This window comes from Corvus hawaiiensis, chromosome 2, assembly GCF_020740725.1.
Source record: "Corvus hawaiiensis isolate bCorHaw1 chromosome 2, bCorHaw1.pri.cur, whole genome shotgun sequence".
Taxonomy (NCBI): Eukaryota; Metazoa; Chordata; class Aves; order Passeriformes; family Corvidae; genus Corvus; species Corvus hawaiiensis.
The window spans coordinates 33,725,555-33,740,880 of NC_063214.1; the positions used below are offsets into that span (position 1 = coordinate 33,725,555).

The window sequence follows — 15,326 nt, forward strand, 5'->3', positions numbered from 1 at the left end:
ATCCCACATATTTCAAAGGGAGGAAAAAGAAACCAAAAGGAGAGATTAATATTTGCTTAATGAATCTGTAGAAGTACATTTCTTTCTGGGAAACTTATTAAAAGTTCCTTCCTCATGGATATGTGGCTGGTGAGTAGGTACTTTGTCAAGTCCAAAAGGAAAAAAAGACCAGATCGGAAGTCTAATCACATTAAAACCATATGTGCAGCATATGTCAGCAGTTACAGAGAGCTTTAGAAAAAACAACTACAAAACCTCAGCTTCAGACTTCAAAGGGATCTTAAAAGAGCCAAAATGTTGATCACTAAATTTCTGCCCATTAGGGAAAAGTTATGGGGATTTGTGTGTGTGTGTGTGTGTGTGTCTGCCATTGTGAATGGTTTTGCTACAGAAAACTAACTCGAGGTTCCTACCATAACAAAAAATAATTCTACCAGAGCTGGCTTCCTCCGCAGGACCATACAGATCTCAGCACACACTGAGTCAGTTTTTTCACAAGCCAGGGCTCTGTTTTAAAGCCTATCCTTGCCTCTGAAAAATGGCTTTATTCAAGACCAGCACCATGGTCTTGTTTCTTGCCTCCCCTGGTTTCAATACGACACACACATTGTTTGCTCTTAGGAGGGCAAACGGTCTTTCCAAAAGCTGTTGAGACCAAAGACTCATTGTGGGTTGGAGGAGTTAACACAGGCACTTTCCCTTTTCATCTACAATCATCTCTTAAAACACTTCAGCATGTAGGTTGGTGGCAAGATCCGCTTCATGGCCTTGGTCCTCTTCTTTATTGCTATGAAGTACCTTTATTGAGGGAAGGCATCAGTTCCCAGCACAAACTGAAGTTGTTGTACTGGGTCCTGCAGAAACAGGGGTGAAATCCCTTAGCCAAATACTTGGAGACCTTAAAGCAAGGTGGGGGCAAACACTCCTTAGCTCACGGCTTAGCAGTCAGCACATGCCAGCTGTGTCTGCACTCCAAGCAGTCCTTGGTGGTAAGGGTCAGGGTGAAATCCTCCATGGAAGCCTGTGCATTGCTAAAGCAGACTTGCCACTTGTGAGGCCCCAAGCAGGAGAAGGTGCAGGGGGAGATCCCAGCTCCCCCATCAGCTACAAGCTTTCCTAGGGAGAAGAAAAACCCCCTTCCCAACAGGGCTCGGGGATAGTATAGACATGAGAGACACAGGAAGGTGCCAACACAGGGGTGTTAACAGCCCAGCAAGATGCTGCTCATTGGAGAAACTGGTTCTACCAGGATGGTGCAATCCCCTGAGTTCACACAGAACCCTTTTTCCTCCCACCTGCTCCCACCATGAGGCTCCACTGACCAGTTGCATATGTCTGTGAACTGGAAAATAGCAGTTAGAAACTTCTTGAAAAAGGGCTGGTGGAGAAATCAATGCAAGTACTTAGAGCTTCTAGGAAGCAGGCTGCCTTGTGCATGTGTAGGTATGTGAGTTCTACATTATGGAGCTGTGGCAAAGGACATGTTTGGGAGGTCACACCAGAGCAGACAGGATGGACAGGCAACAGAAACTTGCCTCTCAAGCAGTCCCACTGAGGTACTTGGCTGACCCCCTATCCTGACCCTGCTGCTGCTCTGTTGAGTAGAAGACTGATGCAATTCAAGATGGGGTTCCTTAGTCCTCTGTAGTGGCAAAGAGGTGCAAGGAAAGGCCATCTTCTCTCTCAGGGGACAGGGGCTGGCTGTCCTTTCTCATGTTCTCCAGCAAGCCCCATGCACCATTCTCTCCTCATTCGATGGCTGTCAAATACAAATCCTCCCTGATGTCCCAGATAACTTCCCTCAATGCACACTTACCTTTTGAATTCCTACACAGGAGACACTACAGGAGAACCCCATTTGATCCTAGCCTGCAGCTTTGCTCCTCTCTAACATTGAGTTCCAGCACACTGACCTAAAATATCATGAACTTCTTCAGCCCAAAATAAGGACTTAGTGATTCAGGATTTTCTCTGCTGCTGTTTTCAAGGCTCTTGGGAAAACCTTCAAGTTGAGAAACTATATAGAAATATCCCTGACATCTACTAGCTCACCAAAAATATTTGTAAATTCAAGCTGGTGGGAGAGCTGAAGTGCCAACTCATTCAGTAAACTACATGACATTTTGTTTAAAGATCCAGCTTCTTGATCATCTGCAAACATTTACCTTACCCTTAGAAAATGATGGATAGATCAACCATTGAAAATCGGTGAAAAAAAGTTTAAAGAAAAGTTTTGAGGCCCCCTATGACAAGAAAGACATTGAGGGGCTGGAGTGTGTCCAGAGAAGGGCAACGGAGCTGGGGAAGGGTCTGGAGCACAGGTCTGATGAGGAGCAGCTGAGGGAGCTGGGGGTGTTTAGCCTGGAGAAAAGGAGACTCAGGGGGACCTTATCACTCTCTACAACTGCCTGAAAGGAGGGCATAGCCAGGTGGGGGTTGGTCTTTTTTTCCAAGTGACAAGTAATAGGACAAGAGGAAGCGGCCTCAAGTTGCACCAGGGGAGGTTTAGATTGGCTGCTAGGAAAAAATTCTTCCCCAAAAGGGTTGCCAAGCACCAGAGCAGTTAATGGAATCACCATGCCTGGAGGTGTAGATGTGGCATTTGGGGACATGGTGTAGTGGTGAGCTTGGCAGTGCTGGGTTAGTGGTTGGACTTGATGATCTTAGAGAGGTTTTCCAACCTGATCGATGACACGATTCTATGGTTCAAGTTCTTGGTGAAGTTTAAAAAAATAATATTGTCTTTTCACATTCCTGTTTTTGTAAGGAAACGCTGTTTTGTGGTAACCTGATTCATGAGCTCAATGCACTTGGGAGCTGAACGCACTTCAGTTTTGGACGTGGTCTGCAAGATTGCAGAAAGAAATTCGAACCGGTCCAAGGAAAATGAGTTAAAGACAATCATTTTGACTCACATGAATTCTAGAAAGTAATTTTGCTTGTTTGACTTAGAGAAATAAGAGCAGATAACGCCATACAATCACTTCATGTATGTGACTGTAAGCAGAGGGAGAAGGGCTGTGCAGGTTTAGCTGTGGTGGATCGAGCGAGGAAGGGGAGATTAAATTTAGCTGGCTATTAGCAACAATTTCCTGAGAGTGAAGACAATTAGGCAGTGGAACTGTTTTGCCTAGTGAGGTAATGACTGCGCAAACACTAGATGGATGCAAGCCAAGATTAGATAAGTATAGTGGAAAATGTAGTACAAGGTCTCTCCTGATGAGCCCAGAGGGTCTGCCTTTGCTGGCCGCACGCCCGGCCAAGCAGTTGCAGCAAACTTTACCTGAAGTGTTCTTGATACAACAAGGGCTTTACTGGGACAGGGACTGCAGGACCAGAGCTGGCTGTCTCATCACGGCAGAGAGCAAGAGAGCACTGCGTCAACCCCACCTGCCATAAAAGCCCACAAAATGTCTGAGGAAGTTAAGAAAAGAAAGTTGAAGCAAAAAAACCCATCTAAATAGTAACTTCTGTGCGGGAGTATGGCCTTTGTCATACTTTGTAAAGCCCCTTTTTGTTTCATATGGGGCTTGGATGTTTCTGCACTTGTTGGTTCATGTTGGCTTTTTCCCTTTTCACTGACACATGTGGAATGTTTGCTGAGTATGGAGCCAGGACAGCTTCCAAAGAAAGGAGGCAGATCTTTGTAAGAGTCACAGGGCTGAGAGCAGAACACTTAAAATTCTGGACTGCTTTAGTATCTCACAGAAGGAGGAAATGGCTGAGTCCTCTCCAAAATATTATTTGCTCAGCTATGAGAATATACGGTAACTCCTTCTCCTGTAATTAGGGTGAGGAGATGGGAGAAAGACCCTGTCCCACTGACAGACCAGGCTTCATCTCAGCAGAAAACCCCACACGAGGCCCTGTAACATGGTTGAATTCTGGAATCAAAAGGCAACATGGGGAAAGGAGTAAGCAAGTGATTTGGGGCTGAAAGTAGAAGCACATAGTGATGCTCTTGGTACCCATGGAATCCATCTGGGCACCATACAGGGTAATCTAACCCTGGGACTAAGCTCATTCTCAGATGTCCCTGAGAAGTCCCAGGAGGGCAACAGGGACTCCTCACCTTCAACAGCTACTCTCTCACGGGATCATTCCTGGACCATACCCTGATATAATCCAGTTAGAGGTTACCCCAGCTCAAAAACTGGCTCTGTAAGACAGAGGAGAGCATGAAGGTATAGTACACCCACTCATCCACCCCAAAAGATGGAAGCAGAGCAATGCTCAATCTCAGCACAGGGTTTTATCTGCCAGCTATTTACTTACTGCAATAAGTAGTCAGGTATTTCACACTGGAAATTAGGCCACTGAATCAAAATGCTGTGTTGTCCAGAGATGTTTTATAACAGCATATTTGCCCACTATATTGGTAATAAACTCCTGTATTTATTTACCTGCCTCATTAAATAGGTGTGACCCTTTTTAGAGAGGGGACAGAGGCAACTATTGCCCGCCACCATCACCACTATCACTTTTCTGTTTAGGGAAATTCTTCCTGAGTGGAAAAAGGCAGAGCTGAGCAAACAGGATAAAGGATGCTGAGTGGTCTGGGAGTCAGGGAACCTAGCACCAGCCTGCCTTCATTTCCTGTACAGACCAACCCAAGATTTGCACATGGATATTTTTCAACCATGGGCCAGAGCTGCAACTGGGCAACCTTCGGGTTAGCTTAGAATCTTAGAATCATTTAGAAAGGAACAGACCTCCAAGAAAATCAAGTTCAACCATTAACCAGCACTGCCAAGCCCACCACTAAACCATGTCCCCACCCATCACATCTACATGCATTTGAACATTTTCAGGGATAGTGACTCCACCACTTCTCTGGGCAGCCTGTTCCAATGCCTCACAACTATCTTGGGGAGGAAATTCTTCCTAAACCCAATCTAAGCCTCCCCAGTGCAACTTAAGGCCATTTCTTCTGGTCCAGTAGCTTGTTACCTGGGAGCAGAGACCAACCCTCACCTGGCAACAACCTCTCTTCAGGGAGGTGAAGCTTGCAGAAATCTAATCTCCCCCACCTCAGCAGTGCTGGTTACAGCAGCCACAGAATGTTGACCGTGTCTGATTCCAGAGGATGCTCTCTCTCACAGTCCTGACACTCCTTTACCTTCTACCTTCAAGCTCAGAAAAAGACGAAGAACTCCTGTCATCACCTATGGTGCAATCACACCAAGTTCGATGTCGAATGGCTCCTCCAAGCAGGATAGAGCACTGTTTAGAGCAGTTTGCACCAAGCATCTAATGTGTAGTGTGTTGCCCCCAGAATGCAATCCAGCTTCATCTCTGCTGTCTCTTCTGCTCCTAACTAAGGCCTGTTCAGACATTTCAGTGATATTTTTACCATGATCACAAATTCCTTTCCTAGCTAGCAGCCCCTTTTGACCTTCTTCATGTAAAGCAGATGCTTCCCACTTGAGTGCATTAATTCCAGATGTTTTAGTGGTTGGATTCATTCATTTTGCCTGTACTGTCTTTCTGTTGATGTGCATTTCTTGAAACCAGTGATTTTACTCCTCTTTAAACTCCTCAAACAAGTAAGGTTTATGTGACTCCTGTGAAGCTAAATCAGGTTGAACACCTCAGTGTAAAGTGCCAGTATAACTGGAGCTCAGCTCACAACCTTTCAAAACCCACATTGAACCTCATTTGCATGCCCTGGTACCTCCCTCGTGCCCATGACCATGCCATCCCCAGTCTGGGGTACCCAGGAGAGGGCCGCATGAAAAGTAGAAGGTCCAAGAGACCTCCCCAGTCACCCCATTTGCAAGCATCCTTCACTTCCCCTGCTCCCCATCTCACCACACAACCCATCATCCTACAAGGAAGAAAGGGACCTGCAGGACCTCAGATTGTTCTTTAATCATCACCTCACTAACTTGTGTTTTATTTCATTCATATGACACCCATAATTTAAGTCTAGACCTAATGAACTGCTCTGGAAGATGGTGATGCCATGGCCAGGCACTGTGGAGGAAAAAATGGGAAGCAAAGTTCCTGCGTGCTTGAAACAGTTGCAAAATGTCCTGAAACTGCTTACATAAGAAAGTAAGAAGTGCCTGTTCATTGTGGTCATCGTTCGTCACCACTGTCTCAGCTCTTGCCGATTTACAACCCAGGGAGGCCAGATCAGGCAGGCTCAGGCAGTTCATGATGTGAACTTTACCTAAGCAAATACAGGCTAGGATGAATCATTAACAGGAAGCTGTAATATTGAACTGTCCTTTAAAGGGTGGCAAGGGGCAGAGAGAACAATGAGAGAATATCAGTCTTGTGAAAAAGCAGCATTTTTCTGACCTTCACTCTAAGCCTGGACCCCACCTGTTCTGCTCTTCTCCGATCCAAGCAGAAGCTTTCCTCCCAAGGATATAAATTGAGGAGAGACAGAAGCGGTGTTTTTTTGAGAAGAGCTTTGTAGGACATCCAATGTGGTCAGCACATAGCCAGGTTTCCCCTGTGCAAAGAGGCACAAAAAAGGGGTGTAAAGATTCTCAAAACTGAATTAGGCACCCAAGTTCTCATTTACCAGCTGCTGGTGGGGCTGAATGCCTTCTTCATTCCTCTAGAGAGCTTTTTCCCTGAGCTAAAGTTCCTGTTAAGATACAGCCAGGACATGCATCCTGAAGTCAGCTCTGAAAAGCTATTGGCATGAGAGAAATGCTCTCTGATTGAGCCAAAACCACCAAGCTGAATATTTTCCTATCGTGTGCATTGTGTCTTTGTGGTTAATTCAGAGCCATGGTTGTCTCCCCAGCAGAAGGAGCAGTGTTTATTTACCTATTCAGAACAGCCTGGGCACCCCGATGAGGGGCTTGCTATGGTTTGGAGAGCCCCAAAGTTTCCACAGGTGTTCGTGCCAGGAGACAGCTGTAGTTGAAGGAGGCACCTACCCACCCAGCAGAGCAGTTTATCTCTCTTGGCTCTAAACAGTGCTCAGATGGATGGGACTTTGAGCATCCTGGTCTATTGGAACGTGTCCCTGCCCATGGCAGGGGTTTCAGAACTGAATGATCTTGAAGGTGCCTTCCAGCTCAGGCCATTCTATGATTCTATGATTCTATAATTCTATGACTCTATGACTCTATGACTCTATGACTCTATGACACAAGAGCTCACACTCTGACCTACCGTCACTCAAATCATCCAAAGGTGAGCATGTTTGCCATTTTTGGCTTCAAGGTCTGTGTCCTAGGGCCTGAGAACAGGCAGGCTTAGACTTGGTGTCATCTGCAAACTTACTGATGATGGACTCACTCCCCTGATCTAGATCGTCAATGAAGATATTAAGCAGGACTGGCCTCAGCATTGATCCCTGGGGGGCACCAGCAGTGACAGGCCACCAGCTGGATTCAGCACCATTCACCACCACTCTCTGGGCCCAGCCATCCAGCTGGTTTTAACCCAGTGCACATGTCCAAGCTGTGGGCTGCCAGCTTTTCCAGGAGTATGCTGTGGGGGATGGTGTGAAAGGCTTTGCTGACGTCCGACAACATCCACAGCCTTTCCTGCATTCCCCAGGTGGGTCACCTGGTCATAAAAGGAGATCAAGTTGGTCAAGCAGTCTGCCCCTCCCAAACCCATGCTGGCTGGGTCTGATGTCTCAGCTGTCCTGTAGGTGCCCTGAGATGACACTCAAGATGAACTGGGCACCGAGGTCAGGCTGACAGGCCTGTAGTTACCCGGATCCTCCTTCCAGCCCTTCTTGTGGATGGGCGTCACATTGGCCAGCTTCCAGTCATCTGGGACCTCCCCAGTGAGCCAGGACTGATGGCAAATGATGGAGAGCAGCTTCACAAGCTCATCTGCCATCTCCCTCATCACCCTAGGATGGATCCCATCTGGTTCCATAGATTTGTGAGCATCCAAATGGCTCAGCAGGTCTCTGACTGTTTCTTCCTGGATAACAGGAGGGCTATTCTGCTCGCTGACACCATCTCCCAGCCCAGGAGGACAATTGTCCTGAGGACAACCTGTCTTTCTGTTGAAAATTGAGGCAAAGAAGGTGTTAGGTACCTCTGCCTTTTCCTCATCTTTAGTTACTAAATTCCCTCCCACATCTAATAGAGAATGGAGGTTGTCCTTGCCCTTCCTTTTGCCATTTATGTATTTATAAAAATATTTTTTATTGTCCTTTATAGAAGTGAACAGACTGAGTTCTAACTGGGCTTTTGCCTATCTGATTTTTTTCCTACAAGGCCTAGCTACTCCCTTAAGCTTTCCTGAGATACCTGACCATCCTTCCAAAGGTGATACAAGCTCTTTTTTTCCTTAGTTCCTTCAAAAGCTCCTTGACCATCCAGGCTGGTCGTTTTCCTCATTGGTTTCTCTTTCAGCGTATAGGGACAGTCTGTTCCTCTGCCTTCAAGATTTCTGTTTTGAAGCACATCCATCCTTCCTGGACTAATTTGTTTTTAAGGGTGGCTTCCCAAGGAACTTTCCAAATAAGTCTCTTGAATAGGTCAAAGTCTGCCCTCTGGAAGTCCAGTGTGGAAGTTTAAGTGATGCCTCTCCTTGCTTCAACAAATATTGAAATATCTATGATTTCATGACTTGATGGTGAAAAGTAAAAAGCAAGCAAAATACAGGAGGCAAGTGAGAACTCTATACTTTCTTTGCAATGTTTTACCAAAGAGGCATATTTAACCTATTGATCTCCTTATTTCAGACAGAGACTATGGGCTGGTAACCCTACACCTCCTCTAGCATTTGGTGGTGTATGTTTTCAGCTTGGGTACTTGAGTCTGTTTCACCACTCAAACAAGGCAGCTTTCCTTTTGGAATGGAAAGGACCAGCGATGGCTCTTCTCAGATTTAAGAACCTAAGATTTGCAAATATTTTCTGTAAAGAAAAGCAAGACCCCGGTGTAAGAATTTTCCAGTGTTTGTCTTAACACTTCTACACATGTGGAGATGTATAGATTAGTGAAGGGTTTTGATCTTGTTTTAGTCAGAGTCTGGGTGATGCAGTCAGAAGAAATAAAATCACAACTGCTAGCGCTCTCTCTCTTTTCCTCCCTCCCTGCCTTCAACCATCTACCTCTGTACATATCTATCATTTCTGCTGTTCTTGCAGTAACTGAATCCTTTCTCATAAATTCAGTGGCAATGGAGACGCTCCCAGTGAGTGTCCTAGAGGCAATGGAAGGATTGATAGGGTTAAAATACTTCCTTTGGTCAGGTTCAGAGCTTGGATTTCAAGGTTTAATTTTGTTCATTTCTTGACAGGTTTTTTTTCTCAAATCAGCCTACAGAGTACATTCAGGTTTTACAGATAATATGTATCAATTCTTAGATTCATACGGCTTCCAGGAGGATTTTATCTAAGATCCTAAAGCAAACTCCTTGCTGCTGGTCAGATGAAACTGTCTGGTGGGAAGTCCCCCACTCTTGTGTTTGAGGATGTCCAACTCCTCTCTGTGATCCTGTTCCCTGGGGAATATCCACTGCTCTTCCTATTTCCTTCTGGTCTGAATTTCTCAAATTTCAGTTTGGTGAACTAGACCCCTTAACAAGAGAAGCAGCTTACTGGGATTGGTATCAGCTTACCGAGAGGTGCTGGGGTAAAAGACACACATTTTTTGAGTATTGAAAACAACAAGGACTGGTGTGTAAGAGGGGTCACAGCAGGGTCTAGTAAGGAAAGATGAACATCCGTTTGTTTTTCTTTCTCTCACCGAGAAATAGCACTTCAAGAAATCAGTGAGGGGTGATGTGACCAAAATGTGTGTGCAGAGAGTTGCACAAAACTTGGAAACAGAGCCAAGGACACTCTGAGATGCCCAAGTCTGGTAAAGGTGGGCTCTGGCCGGGCTCTGCCGGTAACCAGTGCTTGGCTCTGGAGCTTGGTTTTAGAGTGGGAACCAGTTCTCACTTAGGGCTGCAAGGATGGATGGAAACCAACAGAGAGGCCTTCCAAAAGCTGCCCCCCTATTCCAGCTAATCTCTCCTCTATTGCTGTCCTTTTGGCACTGCAGCTCTTTGCATTTCAGATCTTTCTAAATATGAGCAAAGTGGGGAGAAGGCAGAGGAGAACAATGATGGGAATGGTGTCAGTATTGGGATGCAGTAGGGAGGGAGGAATGTTGACGAGCTAAAGCTCTTGTCCCTTCTAGCACACAGTGTCTTAAGAGATACTTTACATAACTGGTAGTTCTGGGCTTGACAGGAGCGTCCGGATTGAATCAGATATAACCCCTGTCCATCTGGGCTTTTCTTCATGCATGTCACCAAAATACCAATACACACATCTGACTTGCCTCCAGGGTGCCAGGGCTTTGGTATGGATATGCTTTGTTCCTGATTTTTCCTCTGGGGCATGCTGAAGGAAGGTCAGTAAGAACATGAAGCACAGGAGGGGGGTAAGTCGAGAAGAGAGCAGTGAGTGTCAGAGGAGATGCAAGGAACTCTTTGCAAACGGCAGAATTTTGTGGTTGCAAAAGCAAAACATCTTTGTTTGCATTTGCCTTGAAAACAAAATATGTGTGACTGTCATTTAATCTTGATTTGGTGTCTAGTGGCGGCTCTGGCTCTGTGAAAAGCTGGGATCAGTGTTACCGCTCCTGGTATGGGAAGATGAGCTTGTGGTCGAGGGCCAGGCCAAGGAATTTGGCTCCTCTGCCAGGCCCTGGAGCAGACTGGCTGCCACAGCACAGCAGCGAGCATCCCTGTGCCTCAAAATGCTTAACCATCCAGGGGCATCTGGCTCCAAGAAGAGTGAGGAGAGGGAAGGGACAGCTTGCCCCTGCCAGTTTGGAAAATGTTGAGTAGTGGATTAAAAAAAGCGTTTTCCTGGTGAGTTGGACCCTTTAATGATGAGGATTCACAGCACCTTTGGATCAAAATCTTAACCAGCATATATTCTGAGACTTTGGGCATCTTTAAATTTAAGAGAAGACTCTCTGCTTGCTTTATGAAAGTCAGAGCCTAAGCTCAGTCAAACACATCGGATACCTAATTCTCTTTGGCTCACACACCATTTCCTAGACCCCAACCAGGCTTTCCTGGCCACATCCCAGTGCTCCAAAGCTGAAGGGATCTTCTGATAGATACTGTATTGGACTTTATGTAGGTATTGATGTGTCATCTTTTCTCACATCTGTGCTTGCAGAGGTCTTGAGATCCTTGGGAATAAAAAGGATTTGGGGATCAGGTGATCACATACATTTCATATATCAGTTTCCTAAGCAGGCAATGGACTTAAGCCCACATTTAAGAGAATTCTAGGCTTAAATGCATTCTGAAGGCATCCTAGCTTGTTGGTTTTATGCAGTTCTGCTATAACAGCACCTGCTGAGATATTTTTCTCTGCATTAGTCAGGTCAAAACTTAGGAGATCCCCTTATCTGTGGAGTAATACAGGACGGTATTTTTGTTTTGGTTTCTGTTTCAGTTCCAAGTCCTTACAAGCCGTTACATGAGGGCTGCAAGCTGCAGGCTGCCTTCCTTCCTCTCTTGCTAAAGGCACCACTGTTATTTCAGGTAAAGCTTTCCTTCCATACTCTCTTGCTTTATTCCATGTCAGCAGCTGGGTTAATTTTGAAGGGTTTGATCTGCAGAGGGGTGAAAGCACACAGCCACACAGCCAGGGAGATTTCTGAGCGTGGCAAGACAAAGCGATCTCTTCTTTCTGTATGCCTTCCTTGGATTTATTGTCTGCATCAGCCAGGCTCCTGGTTCCAGCTGCAAGTTTTTATTATTCTGAGAATAATCGTTTGGCTAACAGAGACCTCTCCCTGCAGACAGAGGGAAGGAATAACCCAAATTGATACTGCAGGTGGAAGTTTGCTTGAAACTGCTCACAAGACCAAAGAGAATGCAAAGGGGTTTTAACAGAAGCATCGACCTTTTTTCCCCTGGTTGGCCTTTCTCTCTCTCTCCCCTCCCTCCACCACCTTGAAAAAAAAGGAAATGTAAGTGCAGAACTACACAACTGGAGTAAAAGCAGCATAAAGACAGACCATCAGGTTTCCTAAAGTGCAGATTCAAACCCAGTGGCTTATAGCATATTTGGGTCAGATCCTTTGGGAGAAATGGAGAAGACACACGAAGGAGGCACCTACAGCATCCACTTACCCATCCACTCATGGGTTGTTGTGTGTCCTGAAATGGCTGATTGGCTCCTCACTTACTGAGCTGAAGCATCAGAAAAGGGGGCCTGAAAATGGCCCTTTTTCCCCAATTTCTCACCCATCAGATGGGAGTCATCACCAATACAGCAGTGGGCACAGGAGATAGGAAAGGCACCAGTTACTCTGGCGGTCAAGCAATATGGGAAATGAGAACTGTCCTGCATATGGAACACTACTTGGTCTTGTTTTTGTTTCTCTAAATACTTGGTTTTACTGACCAGATTAATTCCCTTCTCTGTGCGAGGTTAGCATTAATCCAGAGCAGCAGTGCTTCCCTCCACAGTGCACAGCCAGGCTTCTGCCATTGTCCTGGGGAGCAGAATACATGTCCAGAAGGGACAATGCCTGTCAGCCGCAGCAGCAGGCTGCTCTGCTGGCAAAACCACCCAAAACTTCACTTTTCCAGGAACAGACTATGGTGTTGAGGTTCCCAGTGCTCAGTCCTGGTTATTGTTGCTAATATGAAATCTACACTTAACCCACAGGCCCCAGCTGCTCTCCACAAGGCATCCAGATGTATTCCTAAGCTCCATACACTTCACTTTTCCAAAGTCGCAACTGCATGACTCAGTGCTGCGCAGCAGTTTTCATTTCCAAAGTTTTTTGCAAACATGAGCTGAGTAAGCCTTGCCAGACCCCATTCTTTGCCAATTGGATTGAAGGGGCCTCTGAGGAGAACGGCTGCAGCTCAGCCCAGAGGTGCAATTTCATTTTCAATTGTATAAGCATTTGGGGGGAGGTTGAGAGATGAAGACAGTTGTTGTTCAGTTGCTGCTGAGATTTTATACTTATTTAATTGCCATGTCTACTTATTCAGGAATGCAACAGGATCCTAGGTGCTGGTAACAAGCTCCCCTCAGAGCATGGGACCTCTGGGCCTTAGGGAAGACAATAAAGGTGCTATTTAATGTCTCTTCAGTGTTAAAATCTGTGACTACAAGAAAGATGATACCCTGTTTCTAAAACTGTACTCCCTCATTCCACCTCTACCCCTAAGGCTGGAGGGAATTATAGCAGAGGCTGCAGTTTGCACAGATCGAAAATCTTGGCTGCAATAAATTTTTAAAAAAATCATGTTCTGGTCTCTGAGTCTCTTTGTGCCATAGGCTTCTACTCTCATATTACACCACCTGGAGCCCCTCTTCATGCTGCACTGGTGGTGGCACCACATAGACAGAGGGGTGATATACTGGGAACAGCATAACATGGGGAGACCTCCTCCATTACATGCCTTCACAGTTATTTCATTGAATCACAGAACTGTTTGGGTTGGAAGTGACCTTAAAGATTATCCAGTTCCCAGCAGGAAGACCTTCCACTAGACCAGAGCTTCGTCCAAGCTGGCCTTAAATGCTTCCAGAGATGGGGCATCCACAGCTTCTCTGAGAAACCGGTGCCAGTGCCTCACCACTCTCACAGGGAAGAATTTTTTTCTGATATCTAATCTAAACCTGCACTCCATGAGGTTAGAGGTCCCCCTTATCAAAAGTCTCTCTCCAGCTCTCTTGTAGTGCCTTTAGGTACTGGAAGGGCCTCTAAGGTCTCCCCACAGCCATCTCTTCTCCAGGCTAAACAACTCCAACTTTCTCAGGCTGACTCCCTGGGGGAGATGCTCCAGCTCTCTGAACATCTTCATGGCATCTACTGGACTTGCACCAGCAGGTCCATGTCCTTCTTATATTGGCGGACCTACAGCTGGATACATTACTCCAGAGAAGAGTAGAGGGGGAAAATCATCTCCCTCAACCTGATGGCCACACTTTCTTTTGATGCTGCCCAGGATACAGTTAATTTTAGTATTCTAACTATTAGTGAAATCCCAAGCTGGAATATGCTGAATTTGCATGAAGCTTGTCCACATGGTTTGATACAAGAATTCTAGAAAATTAAAAATTTGGACCAGTCCTAGGGGCTCTGAGATGGAGAGAGGAGAGTTAAATGCTCAAATCCCAGAGAAAGAAATTCTTGGGCTTCAGACCAATTACTTTGCATCTCTGCAAAAAGCTGGAATTTTCCAAGCATTGAAATTTGTATTTCAACATCTGTTTTACTAGGAAACATGGACCCAGATGACCACAAGCCTCTTTGAAACTCTCTCTTTATGGTGCTAAGCTTTATCCCTTTTTTTTTTGAAGGAGAAAGGAGGAGAAAAATGTCACTGAAGTCACTTCCCGTGGTACTCACCATCACAGACATCACACATCAGCATCAAGTAGTGCTTTGAATATGGCAGTCCAAATGGTCAGGAGGATGCCATCAGGACCTTCAGCTCTCTCCTGCATCTGTTGGGATGGCTCAGTTTTAGCATCTGTGGACTGCAGCTCAGGAAAATAGAAGTGTCTGTTTAAAACACTGACACAAGATGTAAATCCATCTAGAAGAAAAACATGGTTTTGTCAGAGAAGACTTGGCCTGGGGAAGAGCTAGTCTAAGCAAACCATGGTTTGGTCTGTACCATCTTGCAGTGCAAGCCAAGAAAAGCATCTGCATCTTGGCTTTGCAGGACGAGGCTCAGAAGCACAAGCCACTCAAAGTTATAAGCAGAAAAGAACAATCAAGAAAATCACCAAAAGAGGAAGTAATATGTTGGCATCTCCCAGGTCTGACCATGGTTTTACTGATCGTTATGTCCTGCAGAGTAGCTTTGGCAATTTGATAAATGTAATTGATTTTCATAAATGGAGACTCCAAGCAACATATTTTTGAGAACTGTCTATCAGTTTCTCTCATAACTAAGTGTATTTCTATTTAGGTATTGACTGTTCCTGTTAGAGGCTGTGAGTCAAGAGTGGAAGTGCCTGAGAAAAATGCTCTGCTGTAGTCAGTCCATGATCGTGAACTTCATAATGAGCGAAGTTTTGTTGCTTTAATGATGCAGCAGGTAGTTCCTTCAGGTAGTTCCTTTCAGGTAGTTCCTTTCAGCTCTGGGATCTCTGAACCATTGAAACTTTGGCTGTGGTAGTTTAAGAAAAAAATACCAGCTGCAGATGGTTTTGTCCTTCATTGTCCTACTTCAGCCCTGATTAGTCCTAGGGCAGGAATATTTTAGCTGTTAAGGAGGGAAGGTGATTTGTAATCAATGTGTACATTGGCATTAACAGTTCACAAAAGAGAACTAACTCTAATCGCAGAAAGATCACAGCTGATCTACATTTGCATCACTCGCTTTTGATGTATTTCTCCTGAGAA

At 45.4% G+C, this 15,326-nt stretch overlaps 1 long non-coding RNA gene across 2 annotated transcripts in view; it reads left to right on the forward strand.

Annotated features, from left to right (window-relative positions):
- The window catches only part of LOC125321641, a 33,929-nt gene extending 20,608 nt beyond the window's left edge, over nucleotides 1–13,321 (forward strand). The window contains exons 3-4 of one of the 2 annotated variants that reach the window (XR_007201617.1): nucleotides 11,399–11,487; nucleotides 12,955–13,321. This is a non-coding gene — a long non-coding RNA (uncharacterized LOC125321641). Of the gene's footprint in view, nucleotides 1–11,398 lie in introns of both variants that reach the window. The other variant, XR_007201616.1, reaches the window with a different exon arrangement.
- The last annotated feature ends 2,005 nt before the right edge of the window (nucleotides 13,322–15,326 follow it).